Raw genomic sequence first — 25229 nt, 5'->3', positions numbered from 1 at the left:
CTACCAAGCACTGGTGCACCAAGTCAGACACACAGTTGTTCAAAATATGCTCTCGCAGACGTAAATTGTATAAGCCCTTATAATCAATCAGACACTTTGCTGCCATGTAACCAGCCTTCTAAAGCCTTAACAGAACAGTCCACAAAGTCATTCCAATCCTGTGAGGACTCTTTTCTGTTTTCTCTGAATGTAATCCTGTATTGTTCAGTGGTTAAGGCAAATCCATCCAAGATTGCAGTTTTAGGAATACCATAGTTGTCTGAGTCTTCTCTCTGGCAGTGAGAAGTCTATCCCTCCCCTTGTAAGAAAAGGATAACCACAGAATAGCAGCCCATTTTTAATATTGTACAACCTATTCAAAACCTTTTTAAAACAATATATATGTAGATCTGAAATGTCTGCCTTTGTTCATGGTTGCTGCCAGATTGGTGTCTTTGATCGTACTGCAGTAAGGATGCAGTAATAAAATAAACAGAGACTTCGATAAGTGTAGAGGAAAAATAATTGTCATAGACAAAGAAAGTAAACATTCTGATCGTATTGTTGGCTTAATTCCAAGCTTGAATTTATGTTCAGAGCTGAAAACATGTTCTCATGCAGCTAAAACAAAATGAAAGCACATGCTCGGCAAAGCACAATCTGTCTGTCTTCTCTCTCTCTTACTTCCACCTACCTCCTACCTCTTATTCAGGCCAGACAATGCTTCACAAGGCTCTAATCTCAAGACCCTAGGGGAGGCAATTAGGGGACACCAGTGAGAGAAAGGACTAAGAGGGTGCTTGACAGTGTGTCTGGGCACTTGCTCTTCCTCTGAGGCCCATACTGGTGATTCCTTTTTATCCTTCCTACAGATCTTTCTCGGCTGGGCTGTTGGTCTTCTCTTCTAGGCAGACTTCTGCTCTGCAGGGGCACACTCCAGCACTCCTCTTCACAGGGGAAGGATCGCAAGTCATCTGTCTGTGACTAGGACTGGAGGCAAATTCCTACTAGTCTCCCTTCTGGGTGGGGAGCCTCACCCAGGGGAACCAAGTTCACCTGCCCTGAAGTCTGGAGCAACTACTTGGTTTCCAAGACAAGTTTGACCTGTGAGGAGGAGGGTAGCGTTATAGAGAGTGAAGTTTAGTGTACCAATCTGGTCATTGCCCATGTGAAGGACTAATCCAACGACCCCCATATCTTGTGTCTGCCTTAATCAGTTAACCCATAAATCAGGAGGGGCTGCCATGTTGTGGACGAAGGCACTGGAAAAGTCTAGGCCTAGACCAGGGAGTACTGCAGCAAACCCATATGCCAGAAGAGGCTGCTGGTACCAATATTACAAGACATTTGGGTAATTGCCAGGGGCCTGCTGTCTGTGCACCATGCTGAGTGGGCCACTGGAACTCGGTACCCCTCACCCCCCAACACACCATTCCCCCGCGCGCACCACAGAAGCTGCAGATGCCTTTGTTACGCCACTGACGAAAAGAGAAAAGGCATAATACTGGTTTGTTGAGGTGCTGTCTCTGTAACGCTGCAGCCTGTGACAGGAATGGTTTGGAAACATCCTTGGCTGGTGTTCAGTCTGCCTTTGCCAGTGTCATCCTTCCCGCCTTCCCTCCCTGTGTTGTGCTATAAATCCTAGTCAGGAGTGCAGCAGGGATTCAGATATTTCCTTCCACGCCATGATGAAGACTTCAGTCACCATCTTGCTCCTTGCCGCCCTCTTTGGGCTCTGCGAGGCGCTCCCAGTGGAGGGTGAGGACTATCCTGCAGGTGAGTGCGCAGGAATCAGGCCCTCAGCATCTCACTGCACAATGTATCTGAGGGGTTGAGTTTCTGTCTCCTTGTGCAGAAATAAGTGAATATGCCTGTATTTTGGTAGAAACACACTACGAAGACAGTAAAGTCTGCATAAAGTTGGTCAGGGTCATTTATTTTTAATGGTGGGAGGTGTTTTTGTTGGGAGCGTGGGTGCCAACTGCATCCATTAATGTGTTTTGTGCCATTGATGTAAAGTAGGTTCCTGAAGTCCTTGAGGTACAGGGGGATGAGGCTCTCACCTAAGGTCTTTGTATGTCAGTAAGTTGCCAGGTCTCAGAGGGTCCTCATTCCATTTTGCAGTAGGCAAAGAGGGGGCCACTGTTTTCCATTGTGCCACTGATGTGTGTATTGCTACTTAAAACACTGCAATGCTACCTTGCATCACACTGCGTCTGGCAACGTTATCTAGCTGGAGCATGGGTGTTCCCCTGCATCCACCCATGGTTTTTGATTTCAGTCCAGATTTAAACTTGAGTTTGCACCAAAATGGTGTACCTACTGACATAGGCATTCCTTCTTTTTTCCATGTGTAATGCATTCTGCAGCACACATGGAAAGAGAAATATGCCTTTTAGGATTATTTTTGAGCAGGACGTCATCCTTATCTAAAATAATATTGCCCATAACACAGGCACCCTTGCACCTTGGCACAATGATGCCTTTGTTAGCAGAAATAAGCTACAAGTGTACCAGTGCATAGAGAGAGCTGAACAGTATTAGATCTTCATAAGTATGTCACTGTTCAGCTTTCACCCATTCACTCAACGCGCTGCTTTGCATAAACAGTTAGTAAATATGTCCCCAGGTGTCAGAATTCAGAAAACGTGTGCATCCATTACAATCACAGGCAATGTCCTAGTAAAATGAGACTAGTTACTTATTGGCAAAGTCTGGTGGAATCGTAAAATATCCGCATTTGTATAGCACTTCTTCTGCGACTGGTATGTTTTTGAAGCGCTTGAAATGGTCTGGACAACTTCTACCTTGTACTGGGACTCCCCATCTCAGATTGTAGTCTACTTCAGCCCATGGTCATGTGTTATGGTGTTGAGTTCTGGTCATGTTCTCAGTTACGTTAAGATATCTTATTCATAACATTATGTCTGTATACTTTTTGTGTTTAAGGACTACACATCTTCTAGTCTGATAGTCATGACCACGGGTGACGTGTATGGGCATTTCTAGGGGGCACGTGGAGTTTCCTAGTGGCGCGTAATGCTGAATACTGCTGTACATGGACAGAGCCTGTGTCTTTGCCAGATGCTCACACATGGACTATCATGATGGGACACAAGATGGTAAACACAGTGATAGTCAATGGTAACATACAGGTGTTGTGCTACATGCATGTAAGGTTTTCCATCGTATTATGTGCTGATGCAAACTGTACTAGTGAAACAAATCATCAGAATATTTGACTCCCCGGGATTGGGCATTGGTCAGACACTTCTGTACTTTTAGGCATGCAAAAACCCAAGTTTACCTACTGTTACATGGCCATTCACTGTTTCCTCCGTCTCTCTCTCCTGGGTGTGGAGGAAGGTTTTGCAGTGTGTCCATGTCTGACGTTTGAGACCTATGTAGGAACGCACTCTGGCATATGGGGTTTGTTAGCACCAAAGACCCCGGCAGCTCTTCTGCGGCAGCGCCTACAGAGGACAATGTAGAAATCTCTTTCTTGTCCTGGGTAAACTGGAACCCCCTGAACCTAAAAGGAAGGATATTTTTTAGGGGTGTAGAGCTGGAAACGGGGGACAAAGAAGGGATCTGAGCAGACAAAAGCGAAGGCATCATGCAAGGTTTGAGTCAGGAAAAAGAAATGAAGGTAAACCTTTGCAGTGTTACAAAATTCTAATACAAAAATCGGGGCTATTTAAACCCTGTAGAGTGCTAACAAGAAACTATTCTAAAGGTCCCTAAAGTAAAAATAAAAAGAGGGAAAGTGTGCAAAACCTGGGTAAAAAGAAGATTAAATAAATCCAGCAAATAATCTAAAGCATGACAGAATATTACTGGGGATGAAATTGAGGACACAGCAAATACATTTTAAAATTATTTCATAATTTTTTTATTGCCTCCAATACTGGTAATTTTGAGTCTGCAGGAATTGATGGATGTTGTTCTGGATGAATCTCCTCTGAAACACAGATTGCTGGCGCGGTATCCTCATCTGACCTCACCCTCCCACCTGACCTGAAATGTATTCTGCCCCCAGAGTGATCAAAGTGGTGGGAACTTCCCTAGTTATAAGAATCAAAAGTATCGGAAAATGTCACCACTTTTTTACTATTCCAACCTTGTCTGGATAAATTCTCTTCCTGAGACGTGCCTAGTTTGTAATAGTTTTTTCATAAGTAAGGATGTGCTTATTCTCCTGAAAAAAAACGAATGTATTTTTTGAGGTGTTGCATTCCTGATTGTTTTTGTGCAGGAAGGTGCACTGTCCTGCACAAAATCAATCCTGGGAAGCTTTTTTCTCTTTCTATGTGTGCTGCATAATACAATTTCTCCTATTTTTGACTCCCCTGGGAGGCGTAAGCTTTTAGTTCATCCCTAGGTTTACAATTTCTTGTAAATCTGGGGATACGTCAAAATCTTTAGGTGTTGCATGAGAACACCCACTGCAACGCCCATGGAACGCCTCCCTAAAGCAGAGTAAGGCAACGCAGCAATTTGCCCTGCCTTGCCTTACTCCAAATCTATGAGACCATTCAAATCCAGGCAAAGTGACTTTGTGTGGTCTCATGGATGTGGGTTAAAGGTTTGTGCTGCCATCACATCACAAAACGTGATGGCTGGCAGCACATGGGGCTCATACATATGCCTGTAAGTGCCTACCCACAGGACAATCTCTTCACAGTTCCGTAAGTCAGTTTTTGTGATTCTTGTGGTACAACCATGACAGGAGCCTGTTTCTTCTAGCCTTGATGTCCTTCTTGGATCTAGGGATTCATTTCCTCATGACTTACTTGGGCACTTTCCCTCCCCAACACCTTCTGACTTGGATGTCATTCTTACTACCTCTCCTGGTGATACGTTCAGGGCTCTGAGCATCACTAATGGGACAACAATTCAGCTCTCTCCCTTTACCTAAGCGATGACCTTGAGTCCCCTGACTGAGCTCCTTCACAGCAGCATAATTCATGTGCCAGGGCACCACCAGCACTCTCCACAGTAGTTGGCCAACTCTGTTCCTGGGTAGACTCCAAGCAGCCTGTCTTGGAATACTGACATCTCTCCAAGTTATGTGCTAAGTGCAGGAAGCTGGCCTGATGTGTTGTGAGTACCTATGGTGTTATCACCTTATACCACGTGCAGGGGGGTCCCTGGACTGGTGAAAACTAGTTTATGCAAGGAGGGCACCAAATGTGCCCTTCAAAGCATGCCAGTGGCTTGCGGAGGCTACCCCTCCCAAGCCCTGCAATACCTATTTCCAAAGGGAGAGGGTGTTGCCTCCCTCTCCGAAAGGAAAACCTTTGTTCTGCCTTCCTGGGCTTGAGCTGTTCAAGCAGCAGGAGGGCAGAAACCTGTCCGTAGGATGGCAGAAGCGCGGGCTGCCTAGGAAAACCCTGCAAAGTGGTAGGTGCAAAGCTGGGGGTGTCCTCCAAGGAGCCCCCAGAGTGCATGGAATCATACAACCAATACTGGCAACAGTATTGAGGTGTGATTCCGACATGTTTGATACCAAACATGCCTAGGTTCGAAGTTACCATTATATAGCCGGAAATAAGTAGTGACCTATGTCACCCTGGTGGAAAGGCGACTCAAAATACCGCCTGCAGTCTTCAGTGGACTGACAGGGCGGAGATGCTGATCTCTGGCCTGGAGTTCCAACCGCCCTGGCGGTAGCAATGGGGATGTGGCGCTTTGGCAAAGGTCAAACCGCCACAATCAATCAATCAATCAAATAATTTCTTAAGCGCACTACTCACCCGGGAGGGTCTCAAAGCGCTGGGAGGGGAGGGGTCCGGTTACTGCTTGAAAAGCCATAATTTTAAGGTGCTTTCTGAAGGTTAGGAGGTCCTGGGTCTTGCGTAGGTTGGTGGGGAGGGAGTTCCAGGTCTTGGCGGCGAGGTGGGAGAAGGATCTGCCGCTGGAGGTGGTGCGTTTGATGCGGGGGACTGTAGCAAGGGTGAGGTCTGCGGAGCTGTTGAGTTGGTATGTGGAAGTTGACTCGTTCGTTGAGGTAGGCCGGTCCAGTGTCCTGGAGGGCTTTGTGAGTGTGGACAAGGATTTAGAAAATTATCCTTTTGTTGATGGGCAGCCAGTGTAGCGATCTGAGGTGGGTGGATATGTGTTCGTGGCAAGAGAGGTTGAGGATGAGACATGCGGCTGCGCCCTGGATTCGCTGGAGTTTTCTTTGAAGCTTGGCTGTGGTCCCTGCATAGAGGGCGTTGCCGTAGTCCAGCCTGCTGCTTATGAGGGCGTGGGTGACTGTTCTTCTTGTTTCTAAAGGGATCCATTTGAAAATCTTGCATAGCATGCAAAGGGCGCTGAAGCAGGAGGATGATATGGTGTTGATTTGCTGGGTCATGGAGAGAGACAAGTGCAGTATGATGCCAAGTTTGCGTGTGTGGGTGGTTGGTTTTGGGGGTGGTCCGAGGGTGGTGGGCCACCAAGAGTCATTCCATGCTGCCTTGTTGGGGCCGAAGATGATGATCTCTGTTTTGTCTGAGTTCAATTTAAAGTGGCTTGCTGACATCCAGTTGGCGATGTCGAGGAGTCCGGCGTGCAGGTTAATCTTGGCGGTGGCTGGGTTCCTAGTGAGGGAGATGATGAGCTGGGTGTCTTCAGCATATGAAATGATGGTGATGTCGTGTGGGCGGAGGATGTTGGTGAGAGAAGCCATGTAGATGTTGAAGAGGGTGGGGCTGAGGGGGGATCCTTGGGGGACCACACAGAGGATCTTGGTGGCTGTAGACCGGAAAGGAGGGAGGCATATTCTTTGGGTTCTTTCGGAGAGGAAGGAGGTGAGCCAGTCCAGGGCTTTGTGGTGAATTCCGGCGTCAAAAAGACATGTGCAGAGGATTTGTGGCATACAGTGTCAAAAGCTGCAGAGAGGTCTAGGAGGATGAAGGCGACAGTCTCGCCCTTGTCCAATCTGGTCCTGATGTCATCTGTGCAGGCGATGGTCTCAGTGCTGTGGTTCTTGCGGAATCCAGACTGGGAGACGTCAAGTATGTTGTTTTCTTCTAGGAAGTGAGACAGTTGTACGTTTACTATCTTCTCCACGACCTTTGCGGAGAAGGGGAGAAGAGAGATGGGTCAGTAGTTTGTGAGGTCTTCAGGGTCTGCTTTGGGTTTTTTGAGAAGAGCGTTGACTTCGGCGTGCTTCCAAATTTCTGGGAAGGTTGCGGTGTTGAAGGAACTGTAGATGACGGGCCGGAGCTGGGGAGCGATGATTTGGCTGGCCTTTTTGAAGATGTGGTAGGGGCAAGGGTCTTTAGGGGAGCCTGAGTGGATGGAGCTCATGGTTTTGCTGATTTCTTCATCGTTGGTGGGGATCCAGATGTTCAGTAGGTTGGTGCGGCAGGGTGTTGTGGTGTTGGTTGTGTCGGTGGTGGTGATGGTGGGTGCTGATGATGTGAAGCAGTCGTGTATGTCTGCAATTTTGCGGTGGAAGTAGTTGGAGAGGGAGTTGCAGAGGTCTTGGGAGTGTGGGGGGTTGTGGTGCAGGATTTGGGTTTGATGAGTTCTTTGATGATGGCAAAAACGTCCGTGCTGTTGTGTGTGTTGTTGTCGATGTGTTCTTTGTAGAAGGACCGTTTGGTGGTCTGGATGAGTTGGTGGTGTTTTCGCATGGCTGTTTTGAGGGCGGAGAAGTTGCTCATTGAGGGTTCTTGGTACCAGGCTTTCTCAATTTTTCGGCATTCTCGTTTGGAAGAATTAAGTACTGTGGTGAACCAGGGGGCGGTCTTGATGGTGCAGGTGTTGTTGTTTGTTTTCAAAGGGGCGAGGGAGTCTGCAGGAGTTTATAACCATTGTGTGAGGTTGAGGGCGGCGGTATTGGGATCATTGGTGATGGGTGGTGGGGCTTGTGCAAGGTTGGAGATCAGGTGTTCTTTGGAGATCTAGTTCCACTTGCGGTAAGGTGTAGTGTGTTGTTGGTGGTGGGTTTCATGAAGGAGAAGTGGACGCAGTGGTGGTCAGTCCAGTGGAGTTCGGTGGTGTGAGTGAAGGTGATGTGGCTGCTGGAGGTGAAGATGGCGTCTAGTGTATGTCCCGCTGAGTGGGTGGGTGATGTGACCAGTTGCTTGAGGCCGAGGTTCGCAAGGTTGTCCAGCAGGGCCGTGGAGTTGCAGTCGTGGATGCTTTCCAGGTGAAAGTTAAGGTCACCAAGGAGTATGTAGTCTGTGGAGGTGAGGGTGTGGGAGCTGATAGTATCGCCAATGGTGTCACAGAATGGGGGTGGGATCCTGGTGGTCTGTAGATGAGGGTTCCTCTAAGGGTGGTATTGTTGTTGATATTTTCTTAAAAGTGTAGGTGTTCTGCTAGGGTGTCGTTGGTGGAAATTTTGATGGAGTTCTTGTGTATTATGGCGATACCTCCTACTGGCTTGTTGGTGCGGTCTCTGCGAGTGATTTTGTAACCTTCTGGGATGGCTATGGCGATGTCGGGTTCTGAGGAGGAGTTTATCCATGTTTCAGTGAGGAAGGCGATGTCAGGAGAGTTTGTGGTGAGCAGGTCCCAAAGCTCGATGGCATGCTTCTGGACAGAGCGGGTGTTAAGTAGGATGTAGGTGAGGTGATTGTGGGGTTTGGTGTTGTTGCGGTGCTTGTTGGTGTTGCTGGTGTTGGTGTGAGTGCAGAAGAAATGTTATGAGTGGCATGTGAAAGTTCCGTGTGTGTATTTGGGGTTGGCCTGGGTGCAGGCAGGGTGCTGGCCTGGGTTGAGAGCAAGGAGTTTTGTGGAGGAGTAGCGGCACTTGGGGAGGCCTCAGGCACGTGGAACAGGGGGACGGGTGCTGGGCGCGGTCCAGGCACGGACGGGCGCAGACGGGCTTGCCTCTGGCGGGCTTCCGGTATGCCAGTGGCTTGGCTGCACAGCGGCAGCCATTAAGAAGGAGAGCTGGGAGGGAGGAGCAGCTAGGAGGTGGGAGGGAGTGTCCAATGGGGGCACGTGGGGGGCGAGGCCGCAGGGAACGCAGTGGCTGGGACACAGAGACCAGCAAACACCACAAGAGGAGCAGAGTTCACCACCCACCGCTAAACCCCCACCACCAGATCCAACTTCCACAGATGTGTGACTAGTATAGCCAATTAGATGAAGAAAAACTGACTGCAGTTTGAACAGAGACAAGATGGAAGTACTGATCTTCGACAACAGCAGCAACATGCAATGACCCCTGGTATACATTCACTCTCTCCATACCCAATCACTCTGACCATGCCAGAATCCTCAGAATCATCATTAACAACAAGATCACCATGAAATCACACATGACCGCCATCTCCTCCACCTGTTTCCTCACTCTGTGCATGCTGTGTGAGATCTTCAAGTGGCTACCACTACACATGATGCACACCATGACCCAGGCCATCATCACCAGCCAACTGGTGCACATGTGTGCACCACCTATGTAGGAGGTGCGCATACCTCTGTAAGATGTACCGCAGACCTCCTACAGAAACTTCAGATCATACAGAACACCACAGCCAAACCCATCCTCGGCCTTCCCAGAGGAACCCACATCACACCCAACCTCAGGCAACTCCACTGTCTCTCTGTACAGAAGAGATGACAATTCAAGCAGCTGACCCAGGCATGCAAGACTCTACACTACCAAGGACCCTTCTACATTAACCACTGCCTGAACTTCCATCAACCCTCAAGTGGACTGCACTCCTCCTACCTTTCTCTTGCCCATACTCCAAAAGCAGAAGTGGAGGATGCTCTTTCCCCTTAATTGCCACAAAGACCTGGAACAGCCTCCCCATGCAACACCAGACCATCACCTCACTTCCAGAACTCCAAATAAGCCTCCGGAACCTGCAAGCACCTGGATACCATATCAGGTGATTATCCGCCCTTTATGAACCCTGATTGATCCATTGATTAATTATTTATGGCTTTGTGGAAAGTATCAATGATTAGAAGGATTATAACCGACAATCTGTTTTGGATGATTTATGACCATGTTTGGCCAAAGTCATCTGTTCAAGCTCACTTTCACTCACTATTGTGATATTTTTTCTAGAAATTGTGAAAGGAAATCCAATATATTTACCCCTACTTGAAGCCTAAAAATGGTTATTTAAGCACAAATATGAAATGCAAACACTTCATCTACTGAGACACTGAGCAATGCAATTCTTACCCCTCCCACAATTCAATGCGTTTTATGCATTCTGTTCCCTTAGACAGCAATGGAGAAATACAGTTATCTGATACTTGAACTCAGTGGGACTCCTGGCTGGTGCAGGGCTTTCTCATGAAAAGCATCAAGAGGACGCACTCAGATGGATCACATCCTTCCTGACTGGAAAAACCCAGAAGATCTACCTCCCACCTTTCAACTCTGATCCCAAGGAGATCACCTGCGGTGTCCCCCAGGGCTCATCCCTCAGCCCCACACTCTTGCTCTTCAATGCTACTTCACACCATCCCACATACTCACACAACATGCACCCCCAACCCCACTGGCTAACATCGTCAGAGACTACGCTCTCTACATACTGTCCTACTCAGACAACACTCAAATCATTATCTCACTCACCAAAGACCCCTCCACCACGAGAACCAGCTTCCACAGATGCATAACAAGCATTGCTGATTGGATGAAAAACAACTGCCTGCAGCTGATCAAAGACTAGATGGAAGTGCTGATCTTTGGCAACAGCAGCAACACATGGAAAGACTCCTGGTGGCCAACAGACCTAGGACCCACACCCACTCCCTCCGACCACGCCAGCAACCTCAGAATCATCATTAACAACAAGCTCATCATGAAATCACAGATCAATACTGTCTCCTCCGCCTGATTCCTCACTTTGCGCATGCTACATAACATCTACCTCTACACACGAGATGCACTGTGACACAGGCCCTTATCACCAGCCGACTGGACTACGACCACGCCATCTACTCAGAAAATGCCATGCACCTCTGACAGAGACTTCAGACCGTACAGAACGCAGCAGCCAGACTCATCCTCGGCCTTCCCAGATGAACCCACATCACAACCCACCCCAAGCAGCTCCACTGGCTCCCCATGCAGAAGAGATGCCAAAGCTGCTGACCCACGCACACAAGGCTCCACACAACCAAGGACCTGCATACATTAACCACTGCCTGAACTTCCACCAGCTGTTGAGAAAACTATGCCATACCTCCCTTTCACTTGCCCATACTACCCGCTTCTACTGAAGCAGCAGTGGAGGACACTCCTCTCAAAATGCAGCAAAAACCTGGAACAGCGTCCCCACACACCTCTGTACCATCACCTCACTTCCAGAATGCCAAAGGGTCCTCAAGACCTGGTTGTTCGAATAAGCCTTTTAGATCTGCAAGTACCTGGATACCATATTGGGTGATTTGCTGCGCTTTATAAATCCTTATTGATTTATTGATTGAAGAGGACCTTGAAACAATACAGATAGTATACATTTCTGGATGCTGACTGAACCATTCATGGATACTCGCTTACAAGTGCTGATACAAAAATAGACTTAATATCCAGAAGTGCGAGTACAATGTAGGACTTAGCGTAGCATGGGGATACAAAATTGCTGTGATTCAACAGCATTTCTCATTAAATGAAATATAAATTGATAATCTCATTAAAACGTTCACTCAAGTTATCACGCAGTGAGTAGCAGAGGTCTGGTGTTGCCAGAATCGAGCATGCAATGTTAGACTGAACCGTGGGTTCCTTTATATTTTAGGAGACCAATGTTTTTAGGGTTATGAGAAATGACAAAGCCATTTGAACATGAACCTTGTAGCCTCACAGTCTTTCATGGTGGCCTGGCAGAAAAATTTAGAAGAATCATCATATGACCTGCAGTGTTATCCGTCAGCTTTAGAGCACACTGTGTTGGGCCATTTCCTTGTTAATGAGTTTCTTCATAACTGGAGCCCTTGAATCTACAGCTTTCTAAATATTAACTTGCAGGGCATTGATCTCTGATAGAACCACCATGTACGGGCTATCTTACAGTGATCTTCCACTGTAGTGCAGCACTTTGAGGAACACAGGAGAGTATTCTGACCCAGAGACTTGCACAAAGCTTACGGTAGTGTCTACTATAGGAGCCGATGCTCGGAGGTGTTTGCTGCCAACTCCTCTCAGGGAAGGCCAAGTTGATAGAATTGTGGCCCTTTCAGTAAAAGCAAGACAGAGAGAAGAGTAACAGAGTTGGCAGATCAAAGAAGAAAGGAGACAGCAAAGATAGAAAGAGAGGATGAGAAAAAAGAGGGACAGAGAAAGAGGTGGAGGAACTTAATGCAAACAGTATGGGATCAGGGGCAAAACAAGGCTTCAAACACTGTAACAATAGCAGCCTTGCACACCAATAGTGGAAACAATTACTATTTGACACTTAAACAGACTGCAATAAGCCCAAATAAACCTTAAGGACACCAACAGCAAATGTTTTCAGTTGAAAGTCCTACAAGCTTTGCAAGTAGAGACTACAAAACCCTAGGTAGCTGGAGATCCCCTCACACTAGAGGCTTTGATGTCAGCTTCCATGGAAACAAGACAATCACTGTCTAGAAAAACTGAAATACACATTCCAGTTTAAAGCACGCACAGGCACATAGCAAAATTAAATTGAATAGTGCAGTAGAGTAAATAGTACAAACTAAGGCTCTGATTGAAGAGGGCCTAGCGCCATATAGCGCCACATTAGCATCATTCTTTTGGCACTAATGTGACGATATTATGACAAAAATACTGTGCTATATTTAGAAGGGGGTGCAATGCATGCACTGCGCCACTTTGTAACCCCTCGCACCACATTATGCCTGCGCCAGGCATAATGTATGAAAGGGGGACGTTCCCCTGTTAGGTGGGGGCGAAAAAATGTCACAAAGAAATCTAAAAGATTTCCTTGCACCATTTTTTGCGGCATTTTAATGCCTGAACAGAGCAGGCATCAAAAGGAGGCACACCATCATTTATATTAGGCCTCAATGCGCTTTGCAGGATTAGCGTCAACATTTTTTATGCAAATCCTTCAAAGCACCAAACTAGCATCAGAAATTTTGATTCTAGTTCCCTAACTACCGCCATGGTGCGCTGTATCTTAAATAGGGTGCACACATGGTTGCAGTGGGGGGCACTAATGGGTGCAAGAAAAGTGGCGCTGCACTGGGTGCAGCACCACTTTTCTTAAATATGACCCTAAGTACACTCTTACAAAGTAATTAACCACTAAGAACCTCAGCACAGGCAATCAATGTCCAAGTATGTGGTCAGCAATCACAAACTAGAGATCAAAAGAGGGCAAAACAGATCTGGCAGATCAGAATCATCAGCAGTGGGTGGGACTTGAGCCTTGTGGAAAGTGAGATGCACTTCCTTATGTAGTGCTCAGGTATGGGGAAACAAACAACTATTACTAGGCAGAAGTCACACACAGGATCATAGACTTCAAAGCTGTGATGGCTGAACGCAAGGTTTACAAACTAGTGGGATACTTCAAGTGCTAGCAGAAAAGGCTGCTTGTGTCTCCATCCGAGATGCACAAACCACTGGCAACACCTGTAAACCCATAATTGGTTTCAATAATGCATTGTAGCATTGAGGCAAAGAGTGAAGAAGTAAAGTGAGTCATAAAGAAATAGACTTACTTGAAGCATGCAAGTTCAAGTGAGGTAGCGGAAATAAATAAAGTCACTTAAGAATGAGTGAATAAAGAGACAAAAGAGACAGTAGATAGAAAAAGAAAACGGAGGCAGAGAGAAGATGGTAACATGGAATAGTGGAAGAGAAATCAGGGGTAGAGTTGAGTGGTAGGGTGATTGCAGATGAGAGAAGAAAACTGAAAAGATAAAAGGAAGAGAAGCTGAGAAAAGTGCGCATGTAGAAACGAGGCAGAGGGCCAAGTGACAAATGTAGAGAAGCAGAGTGAAAGGAAAGGCAGAGGTAAGGAACATAAGGAAAAGGGGGAAAGAGGGTAGAGAGATATAAAATGGAAAGGGACACAAAGAAGAAGAGGTAGTAACCCATTCCCTCAAGTGATTTTTAACAGAACCATTTTTAGGAGTATGTAAAGCTCCCTTAATGGAAACATCATTACTTTATTTAAAAACAGTCACAGACATTGTGGTCTGCTGACCTCAGCTGGCCACTAGCCCTGTGATTAAAGTGAACTAGAGTGAGTCCCAACTTGAGACCTATCTCATTAATATTCAGTTGGTAGGTCAAAATGTGATCCACTTTGATTCAGTATTTTAGAAACCGATCTAATAGTACATGCATTAATTTGAAAAATACCAATACTTTCCGTAAAAATCAGTGTGCAAATTGAGACTACTTTTACTAAAGGCATCATTAGCACATTAGAAGGTTTGTATATTTTGCAATTTGCATTCAATTTGAGTAATGCTTTATTGGTATCGATCAGTCAGTTGCTACTGTAGATGTCATTTTTTGACTTTTTTCTCATGTCACTCTTTCTCCTGGTTTCTGTACTTCATACATTTCTACATGTCCTATCACACCCCCCCTACTGTTCTATGAAGACGACTCAGACTGTTTATGGGAATTGAGGTGCTCCGAGACTGGATGTATTGAAGTGTGTATAACAGCTTTCGAAGGTAACATACCAGCATTAAATCATTCATACCTTCACTTATTTACATGTTCAGCACTTGCGTTTAAACAGCCTTAGAAGCAATGACACAACATTTCAACTAACAGACCAATAATAGGTGGATGTTCCTAATAGCAGATTGTATTTGAGTAGGAGAAGGACCTGGCTACCCAGATGAATACCCTTCAAACCCATTCCCTCCACCCCGTGTCTTGTTATAGCCGGGCTGCTGACTATTCTTGCAGGTCATCCAGGAAAAAATAATTGAACTGTAATCCTGTCTGCAATGCAACATTGTAGGGCCAAACACATGGCTAAAAGAGAACAAAATATTCTGCAACGATTTTGTTGGCCTCCCCCCTTCATGTAAATATATATTAAATATAACACGCTAACATGAAAAATACAAGTTAAAGTAATGAATGGCAAATACAATTTTTATTTTAGCAAAACCTTTGGTTAATTGGTGTGAGAAACTTATCCGTTTTGCCCTGATCACTCCCATTTTTTGACTGACACTGGTGGTTTCTGACTCTGACTGTGCCCTGGGCTCTGCTAACCAGACCCAGGGACAGTCCTCTGTTTAAAAGGTATCTGCAAATTAGGCATAGTTATAAATGACATGACAGCCTACCTGTAAGTCCCTAGTATATGGTAGGGCATGTACTTTTAGGAGTCCAGCAGATGTAATACACTTAGCTGTGCACTGCTGATTGACCTGCAGTCACTTTAAAATCCAGGCGTGCTTTGCAGGCTGCTTTTAAATTAAATGGGCATGCAAATTCAACTTTGAAATTAAAGGTACTTTCAAGGTCACAAACTACCTTATTTGTATATGTAAGTCACCTATAAGATCTCCCCCAAGTGTCCCAGGGGTTGGGTCCTATGCAACTGTAGGCAGAGACATTATAACATATGTTTTATATGCACTGGTGAGGGAAAAACTGCCAATTTCATTTCCCCCATTGTAGTATATTAGCTCTGTAGGCTAACATGGGAATAGTATATTAAAGTGTAACTTTTGCTAGGAAAATGCTAAAAGTGTTACTTTTGGACTTAAAATGATAGATCGAGTAAACCAATAAACCTGCCACTGTTAGACTTATTATACCTATCACAAAAAATAAGTTATAGAACTTGCTTTTCGGATGGGCCTGCATTAAGACAATGGGACTTCTGGTGGGTGGTCATCTGCAAGCTGCAGAGCAAAAGGAAGGAAGGGAGCTGGGTATCCAAACTGATCTTCAAAGGGGGAATGACAGTTAGGACAGGACACAGGCTCACCTCCACTGCCTGCCATCCAGCCAGATGGGAGCCCCAGTAACTAGATTAACAGAGGAACCAGAAGTGGAGTGTTAAAGAAACACATGTGCATTTTGATTGAGGCCTTATTACAAATAATTCAAATCCCCACTAATACCCATCCATGTCCCTTTGTCTGTTTAGATGAGCGTGGACCCGGTGGTATATTCGACCCTTTGAGGTTTGTCATCTCACGCAATAAGGTACTGTTTTTAGTGTATTCTTATGGTTCTTGCAATACTTTCTCATTTCTAAAATCAGCATGCTGGCTATAATCCAATTCTGTTTAGGATATATCCCATTATATTGTAACTGACTTGAGCTATAATATTAGCGCATTATTCATAATCCCTATTTAAAAAATAGGAATAAACATTCTTATTTCAGCATTAATTTGCTTTATTATTGGTCTTAATAATATACACCTCTGTATGTGCGTGTCCATATGGTGCAATTGAAGAGACACTATACAAAACGTTTTTGGAATTATATCCTGGCACACTGGAGTTTCTCTATATGAATGGCATTGTGTTTTGCCTCTACAATTTATTTGTCTTTTCTTTCCGTTTTTTTAGGCTACATGATTAGGCCTCATTGCAAATGTCCAAATGGAATAGCCCCCTGTACAACATGTATGTAACATAAAAAAAAAATCCTTACCGAGGTTACTCAAAATTAAGCTAAACCATCCCTCACCTGGTCGTGACACAAGCCACTGACCCATCTGGGCTATTAACGGCTGAAACATTGCCAAATGATGCACTAAATAATATTTCCTAATCACATCACCTCCTTTTTTATCCTTATCCCAGTCCCTCTGTTTACTTTCATTAAATACTTTTTGGGACTTGAGATAATTTGAATTCACTTACATATCTCATCTGTCCTATCAAAGATGAGATACCTCCAGGAAGGAGTTTTTTTTCCACCTGGAGAACGGAACACTCAAGTGAAAGAGGACCCTATGGTGATGCTATCCATAAAATCACCCTCACATGAAAAACATCACATCAGAGGTTGAACACATGGATGAGGGTCTTCATTGGAGTCTCCCACACATCTTCCAGCACCTATTTTCTGATTAGGGTTTCACTTTTATTATTTGTACTGATATTGGAGGTGAAGTGAACACACAACTATTGCCACCACACTCAGGTGGTCCGAATGCCCAATTACAACTTTGACGGGCAGACCCGCCTACAGACTGCCATCTCCTCCAGGATCATAGATCCCGATGTGGTGATAGTGGCAGGGCTTGTAACCAGCCAGGGTGGCGCTGAACTCAGCACCGGCTGGCTGATTATAACCCCCCTTTCTGCCAGACTTATTATGGCCAAGATCCCACCATAAAAAGGCTGGTTGGAAGCCAGTGCCGAGGGCCACAGGTGGGCCCCTGCACTGCCCAAGACCATGCTCCACATCCAGCACTGTCAGAATGCGCACTGTCTGCTTTAACAGACAGGGCGCATTTCGATGGTGCTGGACAGCCCCTCTGTGCTTTGATATAGGATATAAGGGCGCTGTGTCCTACATCAATGGTTCCCGCCGGACTGGCCATGGGAAAATTCTAATATGCTTGGGGGGAGAGTAGTAACCTCTATGGCAGTGGCGTCTTCCCCGTGAGGTTGGTAGTCCAGTGGTGGGACTGAAAAACTCCTAATGATGCCCTTAGTGTTTTAACACCTACATCTTACACTACTTACACAATTTACACCTACTACCAAAAATTTTAATTTATACCTCATAATCTATACTCCTAGTATATTAGACCTACATCCGTTCACCCACTTTCACTCCACTCCCCGCTATAACACTCTACTCTGTGCCACTACACCCCATGCTATCGCACTATGTGCCATTCCACTCTTCATCACTAAAGTATACTGCACTGTACTCTACATTCATCCACTGTGTGCTATTCCACTCTACACTAATCCACTGTATGCAAGTTCACTCTATGCCACTACTTTCTAAACCACTCAACTGTATGTTATCCCACTCTATGCCCCTCCATTATACAACACTGCTGTGTATGCCACTACACTGTATGCCCCTCCATTATAACCTACTCCACTTTGCGCTATTCCACTGTATGCAACTCCACTCTACACTCTATGTTTTTCCAGTCTATGCCACTGTACTCCACACCACTCCAGTGTACTCTACTGCAATGTATACTATTCCACTGTACACCACTCTATGCTATACCATTCACCTGCACACCACTTCAGTATGTACTACTCCACTCTATGAAACTGCTCCACTCTATGGTATTAGAATCTTAACCACTCCACTCTATACTACTCCAGTGTAGGCCACTCGACTATGTGCTACTACAGTCTACACCATTCCACTGTAGGACAGTCCACTTTACACACTCCACTCTACACTATTCCACCGTATAGCACTCAATTATACCTCACTCCACAGTGCACCACTATGCTCAACAATATTCTACTGTACACTACTCCACTGTATGCTACTCCACTGCATGCCTCTCCACTCTACAGCACTCCATTGTACGCTACCACAGACTATGCTATTCCATTCTACACCGCTTGACTCTATGCCAGCCCATGCTATGACACTCCACTGTATGCCATGCCAGTGTACAAACCTCCACAGTACTCTACTCCAATTTATACTATTCCACTGTGGGAAACTTCACTGTATGACACAACACTCTACACTATTTCACTCCATGACACTCAATTGTACAACACCACACTCTATGTCATGCCACTGTATGCAATTCCACTGTAAAGCACTACATTGTACTTCACTCCAGTCTACACCACTCCACTATACACCATTCAATTATATAGAACTCTACCCAATGCTATTCTACACTATCCAACTCTACCCTGCACAACTTCACTCTACCCCACTCCACTGTACGCCCTCCACTACACTCTATCAAACTCCACTCTATGCCATTCCACTCTACATCACTCCATTGTACCCCACTCCAGTCTGCACTACAGCACTCTGCTACACTCTACACCACTCAACTACCTGCTTTTCCACTGTGGACAACCACACGCTAAGCCACTCTAAGCCACTCCACTCTGCACAACTCCACTATAACTCCACTATAAGCCACTCTAGTGTATACCACCTCAATGTACCCCACTCCACTCTACACTAGGGATGGGTGAAGAATTCTGCTTCGCCAGTGGAGTTCGTGGAGTTATTCATACTGCGCTCGGAGTGCAGAGTTTTGAAAAACTCTGCTAAGTGATGTGGAGTAGAGTTTTTTCTCTTGCCTGTGCTCATCCTCGTTAAGTTGGTCAGTGCGAATGAGAGAAATCGCTAAGTTGGAGAGTGCAAGCGAGATTTCTGAACGTGAGCAGTCGTGGTAGGCCATGGCCACTTATGATGAAAAAGCTGCCGCTTGCGTTGAGGGAGCTGCTGCTCAAGGAGAAAATATACTCGAGCAGCAAAAAGAGGTTAACACCCTCTGGTGCTCTGCGCGATGCCATTCGTGGTGATTATTGCATTGCTCGAGAAACTCCAGCGCTAAAAATCAGTGTGAACAGCATTCCTTACACAAACTCCGCTGCTCACAGAATGCCACATAGCACAGCAGAGTTTTTTCAGCACTTCACAGAGTTCCACATAGCAGGACTCCATGAACTCTGCCCAGGCCCACTCTACACCAATCCACTACATGCTCTTTCAACTGTATGCAACTAAATCCTACACCCTTACACTTTATGCTAATCCACTATACTCCCCTCCACACTACCGAACTCCACTATATGCCACTCCATTGTATGGTATTCCACTGAATGCTCTGCACTGTTCACCACCACATTGTACACCACTCCACTCCAGATTATTCCTCTGTATGCTACTCCAGTCTACCTCACCACACTGTTTGCCACTCCATGTTATGCTATTCCACTGTATGCCACACCACTATATACCAATCCATTGTACCAAAGTACACTGTACGTCGCTCCGGTTTTCAATACTCCATTCTACCCCAATTCACTCTATGCTATTGTATTGTGTGCCAGTCTACTGTATTCCACTGGACTCTATGCCACTACTCTTTACATCCCTCCAATGTATGCCACTCCACTCAATGCTTCTAAACTCTACCCCACTACACTGAACCATTTTCAACTCTACAGCACTCCATTCTAGGCTACTTCACTGCATGATGCTTTACTCAATGGCACTCCACTCTATGCCACTAAACTCTACACTATTCCACTTCATGCAACTCCACTTTATGCCGGATGTATGATGGAACAACGAATGCACTTACAACGCATGCCTTTACAACACGGTAAGTACAATGCATGGTCATTGCCACGCATGCACTTACCACAAAATGTTTTTACAATGCATATGCTTTTACCACAAATGTCTTTACCACAAAAATGTTGTAGTGTAGTAAAGGCATAGTTGGTAAAGGCGTACGCATGGTAAAAACTAGAGGTGAGTATAACATACATTAAACTTTATATGTATATATATATATATATATATATATATATATATATATATTTATATATACATATATACATATGTGTGTGTGTGTATATATATATATTTGTATGTATGTATGTATGTATATATATATATATATATATATATATATATACACACACAAACACACCTTCCCCCCAAAAACCCTACCTACCCTAAACCCTAAAAATTACCTTACCACCACAAAACCCATACCCACCCTAAAACCTAAACACCCCTTACCACCCCAACCCCCATACCCACCCTAAAACCTAAACACCCCTTACCACCCCAAACCCCATACCCACCCAAAAACCTAAACACCCCTTGACACCCCAAATCCCATTCCCACCCTAAAACTTAAAAATGCCCCTACCACCCCAAAACCCATAACCACTCTAAAACGTAAAAATGCCCTTACCACCCAAAAACCCATTCCCACTCTAAAGCCTAAACACCCTTTTCCACCCCAAACCCATTACCCACCCCAAAACCTAAAAATAACCTTACCATCCCGAAACCCATACCCACCCTAAAACTAAAAATACCCTTACCACCCCAAAGCCCATGCCAACCCTAAAGCCTAAAAATGCCCTTACCACCCCAAAACCCGTACCCACCCTAAAACCTAAAAATGCCCGTACCACCCCAAAACCCCATACCCCCATAAACCTAAAAATGCCCTTACCACCCCAAACCCACCCCCACCCTAAAACCTAAAAATAACCTTACCACCCCAAAACCCATACCCACCCTAAAACCTAAAAATACCCTTGCCAACCCAAAACCCATGCCCACCCTAAAGCCTAAAAATGCCCTTACAACCAAAAACCCATACATACCCTAAAGCCTAAAAATGCCCTTACAACCAAAAATCCATACCTACCCTAAAACCTAAAATTGCCCTTACCATCCCAAAACCCATACCCACCCTAAAACCTAATAATACCCTTACCATCCTAAAACAAAACCTAAAAATGTCCTTACCACCCCAAAACCCATCCCCACCCTAAAACTTGAAAATGCAATTACTACCCTAAACACTATGGCCCTCATTACAACACTGGCGGTCAGTGCTAAAGCGGCGGTAATACCGCCAACAGGCCGGCGGTAAAAAAAATTGAATTATGACCCCGGCGGAAACCACCCACACATAAAGCCACTTTAACACACCGACCGCCATGGCGGTAGAAACAAGCACCGCAGTGGTAACCACCAAAAGCCAGGTGGAAGACAATGTACTGCCCACTGTATTACAACACGCCTATCCGCCACCTTTTTCGGGCGGTACCAATGACATCAAAAGCACAGCCTAAACAGAACACAGAAGGCAAAGGAATCACCTCTGGAAACTCAGGGAACAACCACAATGCCATAGAGCACGAGTTGCACATTTTTCCCATGATTGTATACCTCCTCATTCACTACAAACATCAACGCCGGCGAAGACGACCACGGTGACTACTGCCGCCTAGCACACAAGGAGGAGGAAGGAAAAAGAAAGTGACACACACACGGAAGACGCAACACCCCTACCCCCACTACCAACACCATACATACAAACAGATACAGTAACAATACATACACCCCATACCCCTCAGGAATAATGCAAGGACAAAAGGAATTGATTAAAGTGAGTGTAATAAGATAAAATACTAGAAATTTGTGATTCAAAATCAAAACAGTCTATACATATATACAAATGGAGGGACGCTGCCCAGTCCTCAATGTCCGTGGGCCACAGAGCCACATCACATAGGCCAAGGCCCCACTTGACTCCTGCAACAGCAAGGATATAACACTGCAGGGGCATCAGGTCGAAAATACACAGGCACCTCAGGGGGATGGGGAATGGGGGGGCACCTCAGACGAAGATGGTACAACAGCACTGGTCCTGGAGGGGGCTACATGCCCAGTGCGATGTCCTGGGGAGTGCAAGCCACAGTCTCTCTAGTGGGTGGTTTGCCCACTGCTTGGTCCTGGGGAGTGCAAAGCCACAGTCTCTCAAGCGGGTGGTTTGCCCACTGTTTGGTCCTGAGGAGGGCAAGGCCACAGTCTCTCTAGTGGGTGGTTTGCCCACTACTTGGTCCTGGGGAGTGCAAAACCACAGTCTCTCAATTGGGTGGTTTGCCCAATGCTTGGTCCTAGTCTCTCAAGTGGGTGGTTTGCCCACTGCCTGGTCCTGGGGAGTGCAAAGCCACAGTCTCTCTAGTGGGTGGATTCTCCGCTAGTTCTGGAGTGGGCCATGTGCCCTTTGTGCTTCATCCTGGCACAGAGGGGGGTGATGGGATGGCTTCTTTCTCTGGTTCTGGAGGGGGCCTTGTGCCCAGTGTGCTTCATCCTGGCAAGGAGGGGGTGAGTGGATGGCTTTTTCCACTGGTTCTGGAGGGGGCATTGTGCCCTGTGATGCAGATCTTGAGGAGTGCAAGGTCACAGTCTCTCACCTGGGTGTCAGACCCACAGGATTTGCAGGGTCCAGAACACACTACAGCCCATGGAGGTAGGACTACACACTGCCCGCCGGCGGTGACGGCTGCTTAGTGGTGGCAGTGGCAGTGGCGGTGCTTGTCTCGGGGCTGGCAGTGGTGAGGGTAGGCTCCAGCCCTTTCCCTGCAGCCTCGGACGGCTGCCCACTGGGGCTGCTGCTGCTGGCAGTGGTGCTGGTGGCAGTGCTGGTGGCAGTGCTGGTGGCGGTGCTGGTAGCGGGGATGCCAGTGGTGTGGGGAGGCTCCAGCCCTTCCCCTGCTGCCTTGGACAGCTGCCCACTGGGGCTGCTGTTGCTGGCAGTGGTGCTGGTGGCGGTGCAGGCAATGGTGGGGGGAGGCTCCAGCCCTTCCCCTGCAGCCTCGGACAGCTGAACCGCCATGGTTGGTGGGGGCTAGGAATGAGTTCCAGCACCAGGCCTCCTGTCCATCCTGCCTACAGGTGCAGGCCCTTTGCCCTTCCCCTTGGCAGCTGGTGGTGCCTCCTTGCCCTTCCCCTTGGCAACTGGTGCAGGCACACTGTCAGTGCTGATGGTTGGTTCCCTGGAGCCTCTCCCACCTGCAGTAGCTGCCGACACTACTGTGGCCGTGGACTGGGTGGCTGAGGTGCTAGCCTGGGTACTGACCGCCCTGGCCTGATGTGAAGAATGGGGGGAGGGGTAGGGAAGAGGTTAACGGCAGAGAGGAAAAGCCTCTTAGGGACACTGGGGCAGGAAGAGAGTGAAGGTTTGGGAGTGGAGGAAGAGGGAGTGGTTGTTGGAGGTGTCTGCTGTGTTTGGGTGAAGGTGCATGGGCTGGATGCTGTTGTAAGGTAGATGTCTGTTGGGTGTCTGAGTGCTTGTGTTTGTGTACCTTAGGAGGGGGGGCAAAGACACAGTGGTAGAGGACACAGGGGACGTATGCATGGATGTGGGGGTGGTGACTGCCAGTGAGGGGTGTGTAGTGATAGGTGTGCTGGTGATGGTAGTAGTGGATGAGGACGTAGTGCATGCAGGTGTGAGTGGAGACGCTGCTGGGAGGGTGATGGACGAGGAGGAGGAAGAGGACAAATTTGAGGCAGTGGGTGTTGTTATATCTGCATCTGGATGGTGTTTGTGTGAGTGCCTGTGGGATGATGCGTGGTGCTTGTGTTTGCCTGAGTCACTCCTGTGTGTTGTCTTGGGCGTATGCTGGTCTGAATGTGTGCTTGGGATAGGTTGGGGTTGAGGGGAATGGGACTTGGCAGAGGAAGTTGGAAGGGGAGGATAGAGACAAGGACAATGGCTGCCATCAGGGAGGCGGTCAGAGCCTGGATTGATCTCTGTTGGGCTGCCATGCCAGAGTGAATGCCCTCCAGGAATGCATTTGTTTGTTGCAAATGGCCTGCCAGGCCCTGCATGGCATTCACTATGGTTGACTGCCCAACAAAGATGAATCTCAGGAGGTCAATAGCCTCCTCACTCAGGGCCACATGGCTAACTGGGGCAGGGCCCTTAGGTGCCTGGGGTGAAGGAGATGCCCACCCTCCTGGGTGAGCGGGCACGTAAAACTCGCTGAGGGGCTGCTGGGCTGCTGGGAGGGTGCTGCTGGTACAGGGGTGGCGGCTGTACCTGTAGTTGGGGTGGGCACTGAGGTGTCCGCCACCAGCAGGGAACTTCCATCGGAGGAGGTATCACTGTCCGAACTGTCCCTTTCCTGTCTCCGCTATGGTGCTCCCCTTGCCCTCTGTCCCACTGGTGCCCTCAACATCGGTGGATTCGGCCTCCTGGGCCCTGTTAGATGCAGCTCCCTCCGCCGCCGGTGCCTCTGCTCCTCTGCCAGATGATGCTAATGCACCTAAGGACAGGGTGACAAAACAAAAAGGGGGGCGTGCACAATACACACACACACAGGGAAAGCCCTACGCACTAGGCAGTGCACTACCAGTCACAATGCTAGTCACCAGCCCATGGACAGGAATACCTAACGCCAATTGCAGCATGCCTGAGACCCAGAGACCCCTGCCCAGTAGTGGATGTCTACTAGTTTGGTTGGAGGTGGTGTTCATCAGCCCCTGCCCAACATGGAACCTAGCCTGCAATGTCCGGCCTGGCCTAGGGGCACCCACCGGCCCACATCCGGCCCCGGAGACCACCCCACCACGCACAAGTAGTAAACTGTACTCATCCCCTTGTGGCTGCTGTGATGCCCTCTAGCACCCATCCAGCTCCATATAGGCCACCACCAGTATGCAGGCCATCAGGGGGGTCAGGGTTTGACAGGCATACCTTCTTCATTGGTAGACCATCCCCAGCTAGACCTCTGCCGTCTTCCTTGCCCAGCGTCTCAGGTCCTCCCACCGTTTGCGACAGTGGGTGTTCTGCCTGCCGTAGACCCCGAGGGTCCGCACGTCCTTGGCGATGGCACGCCATATACCCTTTTC

General features: G+C 47.1%; 1 long non-coding RNA gene across 1 annotated transcript in view; it reads left to right on the top strand.

The window, feature by feature from the left end:
* Positions 1–1667: 1667 nt before the first annotated feature.
* Positions 1668–25229, top strand: part of LOC138297204 (uncharacterized) — a 61819-nt gene continuing 38257 nt past the window's right edge. The window contains exons 1-3 of the long non-coding RNA XR_011203931.1: positions 1668–1755; positions 14494–14568; positions 16011–16069. This is a non-coding gene — a long non-coding RNA (uncharacterized lncRNA). The remainder of the gene's footprint in view (positions 1756–14493; positions 14569–16010; positions 16070–25229) is intronic.

The sequence above is a fragment of the Pleurodeles waltl genome, chromosome 5 (assembly GCF_031143425.1).
Source record: "Pleurodeles waltl isolate 20211129_DDA chromosome 5, aPleWal1.hap1.20221129, whole genome shotgun sequence".
NCBI classification, from domain to species: Eukaryota; Metazoa; Chordata; class Amphibia; order Caudata; family Salamandridae; genus Pleurodeles; species Pleurodeles waltl.
The sequence above is the reverse complement of the archived record's forward strand: the minus strand, read 5'-3'. Positions and strand labels throughout refer to the sequence as shown.